General features: G+C 29.6%; 2 protein-coding genes and 1 pseudogene across 2 annotated transcripts in view; all 3 read right to left on the bottom strand.

Annotated features, from left to right (window-relative positions):
• Positions 1-21303, bottom strand: part of LOC143206624 (trissin receptor) — a 421579-nt gene that overhangs the window by 100381 nt on the left and 299895 nt on the right. The gene's annotated exons all lie outside the window — the stretch shown is intronic.
• LOC143206623 (uncharacterized) overlaps positions 1-21303 on the bottom strand; it is a 419549-nt gene that overhangs the window by 183562 nt on the left and 214684 nt on the right. The window lies entirely within an intron of this gene.
• LOC143199726 (uncharacterized) lies at positions 5703-10452 on the bottom strand (annotated as a pseudogene).

Below are 21303 nucleotides of genomic sequence, written 5' to 3'. Positions count from 1 at the left end.
AAAATTACTGTATTGAATAAGCTCTACTTTATATTTTAGGTCAAAAATATGGTAGTCTTTTTGGAAAGAAACTAAAATACCAATTATTGAGTATAGTGCGCTTAATGGGTGGTTATTTTTACAAGTTAATTTTTATATAGTAATTTTATATATATTATTATTAAACATCAATAGATATTAAGCACATATTTATCATTCAAAAACCTATTTGTAGTAATAATTAAATTACAAAGAAAAAACAGGGTCATTCATAATCCCGCCAATTTTTCCCACTCAAATGTGTTAACCCGAATCGCTGCTCCTGGGACAACATGCTGCTCGTTACAATGCGCTGAAAGTCATGCCGCAAATACTGGAACTAAGCAAAGTACATTCACAGTATCTACATCAACCAATTTTGAAACTTGTAGGGCACGAATGTTTGCCGATTTCAGGTCTGCTCATGCACATTTTCAATTTTCTCTGTAAATTCACCACGAATGGTCAAACTATTACAGCAGATGTCTCCAAACATCAATTGGAGAAACTGTCATGCAACAGTCATCTTTTGCTTACAAAAACTTGATGAAAAATTGATGAACAATATATTGGTTAATATATATTTTATCCATTATTATCAATAAATGTTCAAAAATCCAATTTAATAAAATATTTTCATTCGATAATGGTGATGGCATTTTAGAGAGGTTTTTCTTCTTTCTAAGTAGCATGAAAATGTATAAACGTTCAGAGAAAGTTACTTTTTTATTCCTTTTACAAATCCTTACCTTATGTTGGCGAGAGAAAAAAAAACGACTTTTAACACAAACGTGTTGGAAAATGTTCGGCCAAAAGTTTTTCGGTTGCCCTTTCATTCGAGAGGAAAAACGTCAAGATAATTTTTCCAGCCCATTTCTAAACATGTAGGTCGTATAGTTTTAAACAGAAGGTGACAGCAATTAAAGAAAAGTAAACTTTATATTTTTTTCAAAACGATTTTGTTTTTCTTGTCTGCTGTTATTCTACGATAAAAGAAACAGTTTGAAATAATTTACTAAGTATAATATATTTATTAGACCAAACAGAAATTCAATTTTTTGTCAATGCTTGTAATGTTTTTTATTTAACAGGACTATTTGATGTTCTATATAGTACATAGAGTACATATAATAACCATGTTAACACTTTATTGGTTAAATTTTGAATTATTGTAATCATTATTGGACAAATTATTGTACAAATATCCAACCCATTAAAATGTTCTATGAAAACCGTGATGCTCAGTACAAGCTCTTGTTGGGTTAACTAAAAGTCATTTGATGAATTAATTCGAACCATATGGTTTTTTAAATAACATTGCTGATTAAAGTAATTTTGAGTAATAATTGAGTCAATATAATAAAGCCATTTTGTACTTACTTTAAGAGTATGAAAACGAAAACATGATTGGTTTTATAATCACAGCTTCAAAATTATGTACAAAAATTAGATGAGTGCGGAGAAAATTGATATTCGGCTACATGCTGTATGGTATTCTTTAGATGTTCTGTAATCAATAGGCTTTAATTATCACCTTATAAATTTAAATCCCGTTGAAGCATAAGATTACCACACATAGTAATGAAAATGTAAGTCCTTCTATTTATTATTTTTTGGCAGTAGTTAGTTAAAATTAAGTAGTAAATTAATATTTAGAAGTTAGTATTTAAGTAAAATATTTAGTAATCGAATTTATTAATCGAACAATTCCAATTAATTTACATTAAGATATATGGTGAATTCAGGAAACATCTTATCAACAAGCTTACAAAGAGGAAGGATCATTCTAGATTTACAGATATAACATGGATGGCGTCCAATTAAGTACTTATAAAATGTATGTAAAGAATTATAATAAATATTGCACTTTTATGTATATTTTGGACAAATGATTTCTGCAATGGCTATATACAAGTAGAAAATTAATTATCCTTTTTCGTATTAGATATTGTTATTTGATGCATTTGTTATTGATGTACAGTTTTCTCTTTGTGAGATAAATATTTTCTATTTTCCCCTCGTAGTAAATAAACCAACTTGATACGCACTCTGGTGGCTTAAACGAACAATACTTGGCTACAACGGTATGCAAGGGAGATCGCATTCTAAATGTGACAATTCTATGTCAACCACTACGAGTTGATTGATTGCGTTGTTAACTTTGGATTTTATAGGATTTTAACGGAGATTCTGCTTTGTTACTAGTGAAGGCCTTGATAGTAGCCATATTCTTACGTGCTTCTAGCTACTTGTATTATAACAGGTCAATTGAAAAGTCCTCGGCCTGACATATAGATGGCGCTACTAGAATTAAGTACATATGTTTTTTAGTTAGCTCCAACCTTAACCAAAAGAGGTTGTTACTGACGAAAACATTAAAGAAATCCTCAAAATGATTTTGAATGACCGTAAATTGAAATTAAACGAAATAACAGATACTCTAAAGATATCTAAAGTCTACATTCACGAATATTTGGGCATGAGAAAACTCTGTGCAAAGTCGGTGCCGCGCGTGTTGACTCTTGACCAAAAACAAAGACGAGTTGATGATTCGGAGCAGTGTTTGAACATGATCAAGCGTAATAAACCAATTTTTTTGCGTCGATATGTGACAATAGATGAAACATGGCTCCATTATTTTACTCCGAAATCCCATCGACAGTGATCATCCGAGTGGACTGCACAGCATGAACCCGCTCCAAAGCATGGGAAAACGCAACAGTCTGCTGGCAAGGTTATGGCGTCTGTATTTTGGGATGCCCATGGAATAATTTTCATTGACTACCTCGAAAGGACCATCAACAGCGTCCGTTACATAGCGTTATTGAACCGTTCGAAGGACGAAATCACGATGGCAAAAATGCATGAATTGGGCTTCGAATTGCTTCCTCATCCACCGTATTCTCCAAATCTGCCCCACAGCGACTGTTTCCTGTTCTCAGATCTCAAAAGAATGCTCGCTGGGAAGAAATTTTGGTCGAATGAAATCGTACTACAAAAATGGCAACGAAAAGTTGGAGGGTCGCTATAATCAGTGTATCCCCATTGAAGGGAATTATGTTGAATAAAAAAACTAATTTTACCAAAAAATATGTTATACTATGGTAGGTCAGGGACTTTTCAATTGACCTGCGGTAATCTAATTAAACTGTGTTCCTTTTACTATTGTTACTATTCACTACTATAACGGGGACTCTATCGGCTTGTTTATGATATCATATTTTATATCATCGTTTTCATTCCACAGCTAATTTTCACACATAATAAATTGTTTTAATACTTAGCTTATATAAGTGGACTAACAAATTAGAACCCTAGACTGTCTACAAGCAAACAAACAAAAATTCATATTTAGAACAATCTAAACACTCGAAGAAAGAAGATATAGAATTATAATAAAAATATAGTTACGTCGCGGAGCAAACTTTGAGATGTTTCTAAATTGCTTTTCCTTTGCAAAACTAAATCGAATGGCATTTTCCTTGATTTCGCATTACTTAATGAAGGAATTTTTTTCTTGAGCTACTATAAGGCCACTTTTTACGTATTCATGCTCAGCTTGATATATAGGGATGGAAGAAGAATATTTTTTTGGATCCTTTGAAAAAACAGCGGAAATGACATATTCCCCATTATAATTTGGATTTCTTAGACAAATATGCAATATCTGTACTACCCTATAGGCATAAAAACGACAGCGCCTGGCAGACCGATATACTTAATTTCCACCAGGATCTGTTCAGCTTATTCCTTTCAAAGTTTTTTGGTGTCTTTTTTGTTCATAATAATAATTCAAGCGTGGTATCTTAGTCCCTCGGTCCCTTGTGATCTCTCAAAATTATCAGTGCCATTTTCGCTAATTGGAAGTGAAGGTAAGGTGAAGGTAAGGTGAAGGTAAGGTGAAGGTAAGGTGAAGGTAAGGTGAAGGTAAGGTGAAGGTAAGGCGAAGGTAAGGCGAAGGTAAGGTGAAGGTAAGGTGAAGGTAAGGTGAAGGTAAGGTGAAGGTAAGGTGAAGGTAAGGTGAAGGTAAGGTGAAGGTAAGGTGAAGGTAAGGTGAAGGTAAGGTGAAGGTAAGGTGAAGGTAAGGTGAAGGTAAGGTGAAGGTAAGGTGAAGGTAAGGTGAAGGTAAGGTGAAGGTAAGGTGAAGGTAAGGTGAAGGTAAGGTGAAGGTAAGGTGAAGGTAAGGTGAAGGTAAGGTGAAGGTAAGGTGAAGGTAAGGTGAAGGTAAGGTGAAGGTAAGGTGAAGGTAAGGTGAAGGTAAGGTGAAGGTAAGGTGAAGGTAAGGTGAAGGTAAGGCAAATGTGTGGTAAGTCATTATACAATATCAAATACCAATATTATTTTTTTTCAATACCAATTTTTTTGTATAACTGTAGATATAATAGCAATTACTTTTAGATCGACAAATGTTATCCATAATATTTGATTTGGTTGAGGAGAACTGTCTTGTCTCTCTAATTCTCTTCATGTATTCTACATGATCTACAAAAAATAGATAGAGAGCTGACGCTGCAAGTCTGTAAGCTTTTTTACTATAAAAGTGCCTAAATAATATCAAGTTTTCTTATGGTGATTGTGGTCAATTTTTCCTAATAGCCGATTGCTTTTACTTGAATTACTGTGGGAAAATATGTTTAAAATAATATAACAATTAACATAGATAATATTTTATAATTATGATATATAATAATTCATGATTATGAAAAATAGTTATTAAAAAAATAAGTAACTTAACTATACTCATATTAATGAATATTTAAAATGTTGAATTAAGACTTGCTATTAATTACTATTTGGTGTTCTAATTCTATATTTTTATCATTAAACAATTCCATCAGATCTAACATTCTGTATAAATTTTACATTTCTTAAAATTTTGCATAATTAAGGATTTAGAATAAACTTACTTTAAGTTTTAATCCTTCCACGGTCGTTTTTCGTGACCCAAAAGTTTTCAAATTTGTTTTAAATGGAAAACGCTAATTAATAATTCACGCCATTTATAGCACTCACCACTTATTACTATTATGCTTGTTTTTATGAACTTTTAAAAGCAATAAATAAAGTGTTTACAACGCTTCATAATAGGGGCTGAATTTTCACTTTACCTTTATTACATAATTATTACGGTTATTTACGTTAAAACATGGAAAATATTAAGTTTATGGACATAACATTTTTATTTAATTAAATTTCGTCAATTAAGGTTAATTAATAAATAATTTATATCCTATACTATTATATATTTCCATGTCTTAGCTTACAAATTGTTCAATTTAAATAATTATCCACGTTCTTATTGAATTTCAATGAAGAAATGTTTTATATATATTAATACCTTCATTAGTACATGTACGGGCAACACCATTTTATCTAAAGCTAAAACTGTTACTATTCTTTATAAAATGTTACATTTTTCTAAACATATTGAAGCGTAATAGCTATATAGTGTGTTGATATATTAGGTCCGATATAAATTCGATATGCTTGTTGAAGTGTTTTACGCATTCACTCATTTTAAATCAATATTTTTGTTGTGCTTTGCAGGAATGTGAATGAGAAGGTATATATTTAGAAAAATTGAAGCAAGATAAAATTGATACGTGGGAGCATGAATATTATTTCAATTATAAAATTACAGCAAGCAGATAATGTTAAATATCTAGAAATGCTTTTCTATCGACTTATTCCCTTAATTCAATATTAGGTATATTGGCAGGTATGATATCGAACTGTGGAGTATTACTAGCATAACCAACACAGTCATTCTTCAGATACTAAAGTGGTTTTAATACTACTTTTATAACTAATTTAACGCAGCATTCTCCTGTAGTTCATAACGAGTGACTATCAAAAATGGAAGTGTAATATACTCTAAAAGAAACCAGTGCACCCGGTATAGTTACACATATACAGGAATAGAACCAGTTTTCTTCATTCCCACCTTGATTAATTTCATATGTGTGCGGAGTAACTCAATTAAGAGGAAATTAACCTAAAAGCTTTAAAAAATTGGTAAGCCAATATTTTGATTATCTAATATTGTAAACATTTTTGTATAATTTCAGTTATAAGAAGATAATATATAGTATGTTAAATAAACTCTTTTCAGTTGAGCAAAAACTTCAGCAGCACCCCATAGCTCGCGTTCGAACAGAGTGCCTACTCCTCAATCAATATCCCGCTGTTTGTACCATAGAATATTCTTCAGAAAATTTGATAACTTCTTTTTTCTGGGTCTTCTATCTAAATCCGATTTAACTACAGAAATTTTTATCAAAAACTATATATAGGGCAAAAGTCCCGCTACCAATAATGGAACGAACATTTTCAATAAATATTGTTACTATTTCAGCTCGTTTATGGCGCAATATTTATCCTTAAATTCGATATCTACACAACAAAATGGTTAAAGTGAGAGGCATAATATCTCAACAAAAATGGTAGCGGGATTACTATATATAACATTCTAATTTATCAAAGACTATATATAGAGTGCGGCAAAAGTCCCGCTATATATATATATATATATATATATATATTATATTATATTCGCTTCCTTTTGATTATTATTATTATATAAAAATTTTCTTTAGCATATTATATTCTAGAACGGGATTATATACAGAAAAAAAACTTTAATAGAAGAAATTTTTCGGATTAAACTAACCTAAATTTTGTAATATGTGAAACACACACTTTTTGTATATAGAACAATGATATTAAAATTAAACATATATCAAACTAAGCTGTATTAATATTTTTTAAAAAATATTTTAAAGTCTCCTTTTACCAACGAGGGTTTATCTGGACTTGACCTACAGTTTAAAGTGAGCTTCGAACCACGGTCCTCGGTATTATCCTACCGACTGGCGAATGACCAATTTAGAAATAATCCCAGAAGACATCCAGTCTTACTCAACCTGGTTACTGACGTGACTGGGATCATTTTCGTTGTCGAATTTTACACTCTTGCCTATGACAAGCACGAATATTAAACAATCACAAACATAAATTGACGACCATGTCCCAGCGGAATTCGAACCCGTGACTATCGCAACAGTAGGTAGATCGTTCTGTCACCTTTACCACTGCGTCAACCAAGCCGGTCGGACAAAGTGTTGATTTGGCGTGTTAAAATATAGAATATTTAAATAAAAATTGACATTAATGCTTTAACGGGTACTAAAAAACGTGTTTAATATATGTTTTATTTTATGAAAATTACACTTGCCTTGGAAAGTTAGAAACATATTACAGTATATATTTGGTATTCCCTTCGGAGAGATAAAAACATTAAATATCACGTATAAGAGAAAGGAATTAGGCAGAAAAAACACGCAATATATACAACTCTTACATATTTTTTACAATACCTTTTTTTATTTTTGCGGTTCAAATGATTATTTCTCCTATGGTAACAGAGTATCAAAGAGATGTCTTCGTCAGTTTAGCAGACCATTATTTTCCTTACTGTTTCGCTTTTTTCGAACTAGACTCAAGTTAAATCCATTCTTATATTATTCTCGACGATATATTATAAAGAACAGTTCGGAAAATGTCCAGACGGCCGACCAAAAAAACCTACACAAAAAAAGTTAATCGAGAATATATTTATCTTGCTAAAGAATAAGTTTATACCGCTAATCACATTGATGTATTTCTATTGTTTAATTCTATATGATACAATATCATTTTCAAATTACTAATTTGTATTATTCAATTTTAACTAGTGTTTATCTTCCATTTTACAAAACGTAAAACTCACTAATTAATCGAGAAAATCAGGGAGAAAACATTGTTTTTTATACAAACATATACGATATATGAGGATAGATTTTTTTTGAAGGCAGGAAATTTTTTTTTTCGAAAAAATTTATTTATTCATTATTTTTATGTTCGAATTATATATTACACGGGCCAACACAAAACTTGAGTTTGACATTAAAGCATTAAATTCAAATTCTTTAGGCCGTAATTAGACGAAAAAGAAATATGGCATGAAAAAGTTTGCTTTTATATTTAGGAAACCGCTTGAATGATATTTTTCAAAATCTGTGGTGTTAATCTTTAATAGAAAATGAAACCATTTAAAGGAACATTTTAATTATTTTATTAAGTTTTACTATCAAAATAAGTTAGAAAAAAGTAGAAAATAATTTTACAACGCACGCTTTTACTTTCTCTTTTATGATCATAGGTACTATTTCTTAATAAACCCCAAATATAGTCTCCCATCATATTTTCATTGTATTTATATATATATATATAACATCATCAAGCAAATTCCGTTATTTTAGGCGAGAGCCTAAAAGCTCTGCTTTACTTTTTAGCAAATTTAAATCCCTAATTAAATCATTAAAATCTTCTGTAGTAATAAGTTGGTGTTTTGGTTGTTCTTGTGTAGGTAAAAACTCCTTATCGGAATTACTTTTATGAGAACTAAGAAATGAGATATTTTTATGCCATACTTTTTTCGGTGGCTCAGATACCGGTCGTGTTAGATCATGTGCGACTAAAGCAGAAGAGGATTCCAGATCAGGATATTCGATAGTTTTTACATTTTTACCCCTACGTCTTTTACTCGGATTCACAATGCAAAAGTAGCAGTCATTAACGTGATCTTTTGACCACATCAATTTTCATACCTAAATAATATCAAGTTTTCTTATGGTGATTGTGGTCAATTTTTCCTAATAGCCGATTGCTTTTACTTGAATTACTGTGGGAAAATATGTTTAAAATAATATAACAATTAACATAGATAATATTTTGTAATTATGATATATAATAATTCATGATTATGAAAAATATTAATACCTATTTTAAAAATAAGTAACTTAACTATACTCATATTAATGAATAATTAAAATGTTGAATTAAGACTTGCTATTAATTACTAATTGGTGTTACTAATTCTATATTTTTTTCATTAAACAATTCCATCAGATCTAACATTCTGTATAAATTTTACATTTCTTAAAATTTTGCATAATTAAGGATTTAGAATAAACTTACTTTAAGTTTTAATCCTTCCACGGTCGTTTTTCGTGACCCAAAAGTTTTCAAATTTGTTTTAAATGGAAAACGGTAATTAATAATTCACGCCATTTATAGCACTCACCACTTATTACTATTATGCTTGTTTTTATGAACTTTTAAAAGCAATAAATAAAGTGTTTACAACGCTTCATAATAGGCGCTGAATTTTCACTTTACCTTTATTACATAATTATTACGGTTATTTACGTTAAAACATGGAAAATATTAAGTTTATGGACATAATATTTTTATTTAATTAAATTTCGTCAATTAAGGTTAATTAATAAATAATTTATATCCAATACTATTATATATTTCCATGTCTTAGCTTACAAATTGTTCAATTTAAATAATTATCCACGTTCTTATTGAATTTCAATGAAGAAATGTTTTATATATATTAATACATTCATTAGTACATGTACAGGCAACACCATTTTATCTAAAGCTAAAACTGTTACTATTCTTTATAAAATGTTACATTTTTCTAAATATATTGAAGCGTAATAGCTATATAGTGTGTTGATATATTTGGTCCGATATAAATTCGATATGCTTGTTGAAGTGTTACTCCAAATTACGCATTCACTCATTTTAAATCAATATTTTTGTTGTGCTTTGCAGGAATATGAATAAGAAGGTATATATTTAGAAAAATTGAAGCAAGATAAAATTGATACGTGAGAGCATTAATATTATTTTATTATTTAGGCGTTATTTTAGGCACGAGCCTAAAAGCTCTGCTTTACTTTTTAGCAAATTTAAATCCCTAATTAAATCATTAAAATCTTCTGTAGTAATAAGTTGGTGTTTTAGTTGTTCCTGTGTAGGTAAAAACTCCTTATCGGAATTACTTTTATGAGAACTAAGAAATGAGATATTTTTATGCCATACTTTTTTCGGTGGCTCAGATACCGGTCGTGTTAGATCATGTGCGACTGAAGCAGAAGAGGATTCCAGATCAGGATATTCGATAGTTTTTACATTTTTACCCCTACGTCTTTTACTCGGATTCACAATGCAAAAGTAGCAGTCATTAACGTGATATTTTGGTTCTCGCCAGATTCTTGGTATTGTAAATTTCATTGACATTTTCTCACCTCTATACCAAACTGAAATATAGAAACAGAATTTAATACGTCTATAATATTAAATTCACCATTTCATTAAAATTTGCTGATTACCTTCTAAACATCTTTCACAATTATTACAAGCAACATGTGGAGCCCATGTCTTGTTTTGATTCCGAACAGGACAGTTAAAATACGCTTGATAGGCTTCACAGAGAACGTGAGATGTATTTAATTCATATTTTACGTCTAGAACTTTAATAAATTACCCACATATATAACAAAATACATCAGCATCACATTTACATTTTCGCGACGACATTTAAGGTATTCTAGATTTGTACAAAACATCTGATCGTTGTTTATCACTCTAGTACCATCTATCAGCTCTGTGTGTATTAAAATTAAATTAAATTTATACAAAATTCAAATATGAGTATTATTACTATAACAATTACAAAAGTAAATGTTCACAGATTTCTCCCTCAATTGTGGACCGATTTTCAAAATTCTGTTTTTATTTGAAACAGTGCATCTCCGAGGTGGTCTTATTGGAACCAGGTCAGGATCTGATGGTGAAATCCGGAGAGATCGAGGGATACCCTCAAATATCAAAGTCACGTAAAATGTTTCCACATATTTTTTTATCTAAAATAATCAAATATTTGTGTCTAATGTTATTGCTGAGCTGATGTAACGGAAGACACAACTACTCAATGATTAGGTGTTGGAGGTTATTTCTTTAAATATTGAGATGCCGTAAAATTATTACAGTTAACTGCCTCTATGCTGTAGTGGTCAGAGTGTTCAGCTCACACGCGGAATTTTTGTGTTTGTTCTAGTTTGATTAGAACATTTGTCAAATCAACTAGGCTAGGTAACCTTACCCGGAGTCGGAGTCTGAAGCGTTCCTTATTTTCAATTATTGCTTCTTTATTCCTATTTTTCCCATTTATACCGCCTGCATCTTTACTTATCTACCCATTGTATTACTTAACAAAATAACTGCATAATTTATTGAGTAAATATCTAGCCTAAAAACAGAAAAATAATAGAATCAGTCATTCATCAGACAGAGAGTGGGAACAACTAAAGGTATACACATAATTAATAGAGTATAACTGTAGAAAATGGTAGTGTAGGATGTAAAAGATTTTTGTGCATAGATATGATTGTAATTCTTCAGAATTAAAAATGAGCATTAGGTTATAATGCATGGAGAGAGGATGAATACTATCTGTTTTGTAGATATGGTAAATGTATTAGGCAGAATTCAGTGATTAATTTTATCAAGAATAGTGTACACAGTGATATCAAAATGACTTGACAAGTAAACACACCATCGAAGAAAATAATAGCTAAGCGTAGAAAGGTAAATGTGCTCTTTATTGAAAGTAAAAGACATTACTTTGATTTATAATTGCTAATTAGGGGGATACCTCTACTTAAAAAACGCGCCTGAAACTCGATGTTTAAAAGAGTTAAATGCAATTATGATAAAACAACTCTAACCTACACACTATTATACCTGTATTCTTAATTGTAGGTTTAAATCCTTCGATAATATATGCATTAGATGTACTGTAATGTTAAAATAAACTATATATGTTTGATTAACTATATTATTTTATTTAAACTTGAATTTTGTTGTATGTCAAAGCCAAACTGAACTAAAACTCGGAGTTGATGCGGCACATTGCAACGTTTTGACATCACAAATTTAGATGACGTATCTACAAATAAAAAATAAAATATTTATATGTAGCCAAGTTCAAAACATGAGGGTTATATATTCATATAAATATATTAATACTTCTTACAGTCTTTATCTTCTTTGATACAATTTTACTCTAGTGTTAGTCACGATAAAAGTGATTAAGTAAGATAAAAAAAAAAACGTTTCCATTCAACGCTTGTAAGAATGAAATTTATTTGAAGCTTACGCAAGGTATTTTTGTCATATACTATTGAAAAAATGTATAAACAAGCTACGATGACAAGAACGTCAAATATTCTTCAACTTTTTAGCAGTATTAAGTATTACGACGACTGTAGAAAACGACTGTAAAAAGAAATATCTCCCGCGTAACTTCTCGAATAATATAAAACAAAATGTCTTACAATAACATTTATATTGATATATGGCGAAGCTGTTATATATTTGTGAAATTTTATTAGCCACGAAATTAAAAATGATAGAACAAGTCAACTGCATCAATATATACCGTTAGTTAATAAAAATACGTATTATTGATGAGACTGTATATTCAATAGAAGATCCGTAGAAGTTTTTACAGCTTATTTGAGTACAAGAAAGCTTTTTGATAGATTTGTATCGTGATTAATTTCTTTGCCATATGGGTGTTGACATATATATTGTTTACCGAATATATATTCTCGAATTTGACCATCAAATGTTGGAGAGTGCACTTGGATGTGCTTACATTAACGAGCATTCATTTTAAAATAAAGTCATAAATAAAACTGACCACGGTGATTTTTTGTGAGAGGCAAAGGTACAGACCATAGATAATTAAATTAAATAATCGAAATGGGGTAATCTTTCAAATCTCTCAAAAGACATTTGCAATGTGTCATTAATTAAAACCTTAATTATTTTCAAGGGATTTATTAAGTTAATGAGATATACTTTGCTTAAGACCCTGAACTTTCGTTTAAGGCGACAAACGAGATAGGTGGGATTTTTTTTGGATCTAACGCATGGAGTCAGAAATATTCAATCTTAATGTATGCACATAATTTAATATAACTGTAGAAAATGGTAGTGTAGGGTGTTTAAGATTTTTGTGCATAGATATGATTGTAATACCTCAGAATGGAGAGGATGAATATTAACTGTTTTGTAGATATGATAAATGTGTCAGGCAGAATTCAGTGATTAAATTTTATCAAGAATGGTGTGCACAGTGATATCAAGATGACTTGACAAGAAACACACCATCGAAGGAAATAAGAACTAAACGTAGAAAGGTAAATGTGCTCTCTATTGAACGTAAAATACATTACTTTGATATATAATTACTAATTACATGGATTAGGGGTATTCCTCTACTTAAAAGCCTCATGGGTGATGTGGAAAAGACTTCAATGTAAATATAATAAAACAACTCTAACCTACACACTATTATACCTGTTTTCTTAATTGTAGGTTTAAATCATTCGATAATATATGCATTGGATATAATGTAATGTTAAAATAAACTATATATGTTTGATAATTTGATTCTTTGTTTCATTATTTGATTTAAGGCGACAAACGAGATAGGTGGGATTTTTTTTGGAGCTAACACATGGAGTCAGAAATATTCGTTCTTAAAAACGTACGTTTAAATAAAAGAAAATGAATTATTTTTTGTTTGCATTCAATTATACATCAATATAAAAGAAAATAAAACAATTCGTAGACCAACAAGTTGAGGTTGGTTTTATAGAAGTTATATATAAAATAAATTTAAATATAAATATACTCTTATACTACTCTATATATGTCTTATAGACAATTGAACAGACGCTACCAACCTGATCACCCTGTATTTAAAAAAAGATATCCATCAAATGGTAAAACGGATTTTTTTTCTCTTTTCGCCGATTAACATCTCCCTGATATTGACACATATGATAATAAAAATGATTTTTATATAGGTTCCATCTAATATATTGTGGTTACGTAGATTTTTTTGCTGCTACACAATTGAGCAACTTTATTGGAAACCCAAACGTGTCGCGAATGTTAGATATTTTATTCGTATTACTGATAAATAGTCGTAGACCGTCACCTACATATAAAAAGATAGACCTCAACACAATTCCTCGTTCGTAAAAATTTTGCTTAAAGCTTTTATACAATTCGTCTTGCCAGAGATGGTGTAAAAAGAATTTTTTCAGCTTATTCACATGCGTAACCGCTAAAGGGAAGGTGACGAAAATTATAAAATATTGTATGTGCTTTTCGTTTTTTTACCTTTAAACGTTTGGTTCTGTGTAAACAAACGAAAAAAATTTAGCTTTTTATATAGGACGGGATTCATGTTTTTTTATATTAGCTTCAAATAAAAAGTTAAAAATATATTTAAATTGCTTTACTGGAAAGCAAGTTAATATTAAGCATTTATCTCTGTGAGTTTTATTACCTCCGTAAAAATTATTTCTGATGTCACTTGGTCGCCTTCAGCAGTTTAGTGTACTTCAATTCAGTTATAGCTGTTCTAAGTGCATCGATTGTTGGAGAATGAATTGATGATTTCGTACAATTTTTGGTGCTATCATTGGTCTATTCCAAAGAAAGTACTTTGCTATGACATAATAACAGGACTAGTGGTGGTCAATCTACCAAGACTAGCAATCATAAAGTTCACCATCTTAATTAGAGCAGTATTCTCGTTGTGGCTTATTCCAGATGTTTGAAAACTGGCTGAAGTTGTTATGTTTCCGAAACCTGGAAATCTAACAAACGAAGTAAAATGTTGTCGACTAATTTCACTGCTAACACAAATATTTGAGAAACTTTCGTTAAAAAGCTTGAAACCGATCATAGATAAGAGGTATCATACAGATGGATATTAGTTTAGTTTTTTAGGATTTTCAAATTTTCATAGCTTCTTGGACGTAGCGCAAGCCTTCGATAAAATTTGGCAGAATTCATTAAACTCGTAAACACCTACAAAAGCAAAAGCTAGGCGGTGCTTTGGGTCCTCTTATTTACCTACTCTACACCTCAGATACTACAGGGAATTTTACTATGGTTACATCACACTATGATACTTGCTACTGAAGACAATAACTAAGAAGCAACCAGAAAACTGTAACACGCAAGTAATAAAACAAATAAGTGGACCAAGTTATGGACAAAAATGTTAAGGAACTACCCAACGAAAGTGTATATTTAACCAAACTGTTCATATACTATTTAAATTGAATATCCCATCTACTTTGTGGTGAATATGGATGCAAAACTGAGGAGGGACCCATCAGAAAGAAAATAAAATAAAATAATTTGTACATAATAAATTGTTGCTGTACAAGTAAATACTAAAACCTGTATAAAACTATAGAATTTCGTTTTGTGGATATTCTTCGAGGAGTAATATCAACGTAACACAAGTGTTTCAGTATAAAGTCCTCAAAAGTATTGTGGATGCTCCCAAATACTATAAGAAAAAGTTCTTATACTGAGATCTGCGGATTCCTATTATATAGGAAATCAAGAGATTCGCAACAATATATGACGAAAGACGCCACTGCTGTTAATTGGAATGTTATTGATAATAGAGAGTTGACTTAATAGCATGGCCAGATTTGAGCATCCCATGATGAATAATTAATTTGCAATCCTACCATGTTGATATGGGTATGGTGACCATGTCCACATCATAGACTTCGGCCTACACCTTTTTTTGCATATTTTATTATATGTGATCCACTTTTAATCCTTTCAAAACTGACTCGATTCCATTTTAAGCACCTATTCACAAATAAATATTCGACTCATTCAATTTTTCACTGTTAATTAGTGTGGAACGCATCGACTCTTCTATAGGTTGGGTCGGCTGGGGCAAGAATCATTTTCAACAACGAAATATTTGTAGAAAATACAAACAAACTTATTCTGATACTAACGTTCCGTTAAATAGCACATATAATTTTTGATAAACAGCATATTTTCTATATCAAAATTTAAAAATTCAAAAAATATTGTAAAAAATGGTCTTGAGGAATCTCCATTTTCAACGCTCAGAAGACATTCAACCCATTTTATTATATTGAACATAATTTTTCCAAATTCCGAAAAATAACCGTTTTTTATAAGTATACTTCTATTTAGAATGCCAATAAAGTTTGTCAAAAAAACATAATATTTTATCTAAATTAGTTACAGAAACGGTTAAGACTATTATTGTTTCTTAACTTCTACAAAAAATTTGATACTGTTTAGATTTTTTTAATACTTTTGCAATTAGTAAATGATTAGACGACTCGCTCATCCTACATTCATTTTAATAATATAGGTATTATATTTGTTCACTTTTGCAACTCATAATAATTTAACATCAGTGACTAAATAATAATAACAATGACCTATTCCAATTGAAGCCATTAGTTCAACTATGTTATTAAATTGATTTTTTATACATGCTTATGCTATAGCAAAAGTTTTTTCTAAGGATATATACTGACTAAAATGAACACACTGGATCTTTTCGGGTTTCTATAATCAAGGCGTAACTGTTTATCAGACAGTCGAATGAAATATGCGTCTTTCTCACCACGTTTGAGCAGTCGCAGAGTTTTTTCATCAGTCTATGTCAGGAAACTCTCTAACCCTCGAATAAATCTTATTCGGGTAAGCGTTGAATGGAAATACACATTTTGCATAGTTATGAGTCGCTTTTATTATGGATACTTAAAAGTGGATGTAAAAAAGATGCAAATAAGAAGATCTAACATAAAGAGTATTGTTCAAAAATACTACAACTCAATAATGAAAATAATGCAGTTTTAATATAAAAGTTTATATATTGCCCATGTTTACAAATAATTTGTAAATGAGTTGGCTATTCAAAACAAACTTTATATTTTTACAATCAATTTTTTTATAGCATCATAGTTCCTAGAAAATAATTGGATAATTTTCTTCTTGCCTATTTTTACAATTTACAAGCTGTAGCCGGTTAGGAAATACAAAAATACTAATTCCATTTCTACCATATATACTCTATATTATTAGGTACCTTTTAGTAATAATATCAATTTTTTACACAGGCTGTCCTCAATTACGTAACTCTTTACAAAAATAAAATGCTTTAATAAATATATATAGCCATTGAGGTCTATAATTTCATGTCTCCAAAATAGAAAAAAAGTATAATCCATTAGGCAATCAAAAAGGTTCTATTATTACTGGTTGCGCTTGGATATATATAGTTTTTCTCGATACATTGATTGAAGAAATTTATTGGTCTTTTATTCGTTTTCAGTATTACTGTAATTATTTTACGGTAAATTATTTATAGGTTTTTGACGAAACAAATTAAATCTGATTGTATATTTTAATTTTATGTATCCGTAGTTGGTGCAGGAAACAGTAATCCATGTCTTTAAGATTTAAATATTAAAAATACTATCAGTAATACCATTGTTTAGCCAAATACGTTTTGTAATCTTCTTCATAATTAATTAATAATCACATAGAAAAATGTCTTTATTACATGATGGATGGTAAAACCCCGTATCCAAAAAAAAATTCAAATTCAAAGTGTTGAATGCTCTAGGATTAGTAGAAAAGAGAAAACCTAACGCCTATAAAAATTTAAAGCTTAACATAGATTACTTTTCAATAGATAATATTGTATATTATTGATTTGGGTCAAACTAATATTAATATTTAATTGCTATATACCTATATATTACCACAAATTCAAAAACTCTCTTCTAGTATTAAATATAATCAAGACCAATTTTCTTAACTTATTTGTTTACTTCAAGGGAGAATAGAGGGTTGAATATAGGGTTAGATATCTAAGCATTCTACAAGTAAATCGAAGAGAATTATAAATACCTAATAATAGATTAAAGTAATTGTTTAAGCATAACTAAAACATTAGTCAATAAATCCTAAATCGGATATATAGCTGACCTCCATCACTATCACTATATCACTATGACTAATCCTAAATCGGATATATATCACCTCCACTGATTACTAATATGTTTGAGGAGCGCAAAATAACGCTGCAGGAAAAGATGTTTGTTGTAAAAATGAAGAACTAATGAATTAAATCTGCAAAAAGGTATAAAAAATTAAAGGAGTCTATTATTATTAGCAAATACCTTGATGAAAAAAGTTCACTTTTTCTCTGTTTTTTTTTTTATTAATTATATCCATTGCTTGCTAATTGATGTATTATTTTAAAAAAGAATCTCTTATAATAGCCTATCCAATATAATAGAGAACTCACGTCATCTAATTTTATGACGCCAAAATGTCGCAGTGCTGCCGCATTACATTTGACTTTTAGTTTATCAAGTCTTAACAAGATACTAATGTAAATAAATTAAGCAAACATAAATAATATTATCAAACATAATTTATTTTAACATTACAGTATATCTAATGCAAATATTATAAAAGGACTTAAACTACAGTTAATTTGACACAATGGTTTTTAGGTTAGAGTTGTTATATTTACATTGAACTCTTCTAAACTAACTGCGGTAATCCCTGGTGACCTAGTTATTCTATATGAATTATATAATCTATATTGTCATTATCTACTACTGAGCCACTATTCAGGTTAATAACGAAGTTCTTAATTTCCTATCTAACACTAGGTCACAATTCCACTAATTGTCAATTTTTTCTTCTATGTATCTGATCGAGTTCATCCAAACCGAAAGGTGTTATTATAAACAATCCATCGTTACACATATCCAAATAGTCATTGCTTTTATTTTTATCGAGAAATAGTTCGAAATGCTTCACTTTTGAATATGGTATATTTGAAATTTATTAATTTATGTTACATTGGTTTTTCCTTAATTGGAGTATTGGTCGATTCACTTGTTAGAATCTTTTCCACTGTTATGCTGTGGTGATGTTATGATGCATTATCCATAATAATAACTGACAGTTCCTTCTAATTCCTTAAAAGCCAATGTTCAAACAAGGGTAAATATTTATGGTTCATGTCTTCATGTTTATTGTCTGCACATTCTCTTGATTAACATCTTGCCATCTTGCATAATATTCCAAACTGAAATAACAAATCTTCCTTAATTTTATTATATCGTCCCCCTTCTAAAAGCAATGTTCCGTTAGACCTCTCCTTGGGATATTTTCACGTTATTTAATTCATCTGTCTCCTAACAGTGTATACAGGGATGACTTACATCCTTAAAAGAGGTGCATATCCCAAAGTATTCTATAGATCCCACCCTAACAGTTATTTCCAAAATAATTGTATTAAATTATGTTTATAGTGAAAAAACTACCTACTGCTGTTATACATTTCATAAATTTAATCTCGAATAGAAAGAACATCAAGGTGATCTTGTTCTAACACACTAAAATTATATCCAATAAAAAACCGAGCAAATTAATATTTAATAGCATCAATACTTACCTCCCTTTCTTCTAACTTCTGATTGATTATTTATTAGCTTTAGTATTTTCAATCAGAGTAATCATAAATATTAAGCAGCGATTTAAATTTATTAAAACCAACAGAGCACCAAAATAACGCTTGTCAGTTTATTACCTTTTATTATCACTAATGTTTTGAATAATTTTCAGACATTTGACATGCTCGGACGCATCACGCGGCATTGTATGTCCTTTTAACTAGAACAAAATTGGATAGAAAATATCGTCTGGTATTAATACGAATTTACGAACTGTAATATGCAATATATTATAGATCGTGATGACACGAGTTTGCTGATATTTTGGATAGATTATATTGAGTTTTATGATTGTTTAAAAAATTTGGAAGCCAAACTAAAATATAGCAATTAAATAAGTAAATCTGTTAATCCTATGTATACTTGCTTATTATATATGAATGTGCTAAGAAATATCTTAATGTATACATTAATTAATTTCGTCATTTACGAGTTCTGTTTCAAAATTGGTTTATCCTGTGACCTGCATCCACTATAAGTATTTTAACGTTAAGTCCTTACCATGCAACATTTCTAAAAATAAAAACAAATAAACATTTTAAGAACTGAATGCTGTTATTACTAACTCTCTAATATATTACACAAATTATAATCGTTTTTACAAACAATCGTAAACAAGACATGTTTAATAATGTTCACCTATTTATCCTAATTTTAATGTTTACATCGGTAAACTGATATATATTTTTCACTCTTTTGTTTTTACTGTCTATAAATTTTCCTCTCGGTTTTCAACTTCATTCAGAAAATAAACCAGAAATCAAAATATTAGTTTTTCTTTTGTATGTATGGTCCATTAAAAAGATTTATTTGTTTTAACATTCGAAAACTTATAGCAGATAGCTTTAGTACATAATTCTATTTAAGTATCGATAATTTGTCGGTCAAATTGACAGGTTTATATTTGAAATAAGCTAGAAGAATTATTTTACTGTTTGTTATTAGTACTATAATTTATATCTATAAGTATAATAATAAATACACCTACAGTATAAATAGATATAATTGCAATATATTAAGTGATTAATAAATAATTAAATAATAAAATATAAACGCTTGTTTTCTTGAATTGCTAAAACTGTGGGTATATTTTATAGAATTTATAACGACGAAATAGTTTAATATATATTCTAACCATTTTTAATCAACTTCGACTGATCCTAGAAAAATTCTATATTTGTGATACTTCTACATCATAATTATATAATAAATAAATCATACGAACTGAAAACTATATTAAACATGTTATTTTGATACGTATGTCATTTTTTGTCTAATCCTTGTAAAATACCATATAGTAAAACAAGAGAACATGTGTTAGACAATGCTTTTAAGATAACCACAAATTCGAATCATTTTTTTTTTGTTTGGATTGCGTAAACATATAGAGAAATATTTATATTAGTTTTTGTTTGTTTAAGATAGTTTGCATTAGACAAAATGTTTTCCGTCAATGTGTCTGGTATAGAAATATTCTCTTTGATTTATGGTTGTAAATTATAGTCTCATATTTATTACATTTATTAAATATTATAATAACAGATAATTTTAAATTATTATAAAGCGTTAATGGTACGCTATGTTTCACTTTTTGTTAAGTTTTATATTTATATCTTTGACGAGAAACGCTAATTAATGTGGGACCATTCAATCATGTAGCTATATGTTAAGCTGATAGTTCTCTGGACTTGTATCATATATTTTCAAGGTGTAAGCTATAATACTTAAGTTCTCACTATCAGATTATTATATTTAAGCAAGTATCTATCCTGGCTGAGTGGTCATGGCCTCATCGCTTGTGCTATTAAAAGGCCGAATGATTTGCCAGGTGACGTCTTATAACCTTAAAACCATATAGATATTTCCTCACAAAAGGAATTTGGTTTGGATATATAGAATAAATTAAGAAATGCAGGCTTAATATTTTTTGGTATAGGCGATGATATGACGTAGCCCGAAAGTATATATTTGTTTG

This window comes from Rhynchophorus ferrugineus, unplaced genomic scaffold, assembly GCF_030347505.1.
Source record: "Rhynchophorus ferrugineus isolate W39M unplaced genomic scaffold, kcgeb_rfMv2 rfM1, whole genome shotgun sequence".
In the NCBI taxonomy this organism is placed as follows: Eukaryota; Metazoa; Arthropoda; class Insecta; order Coleoptera; family Curculionidae; genus Rhynchophorus; species Rhynchophorus ferrugineus.
This window is presented reverse-complemented; position numbering and strand designations above follow the sequence as displayed.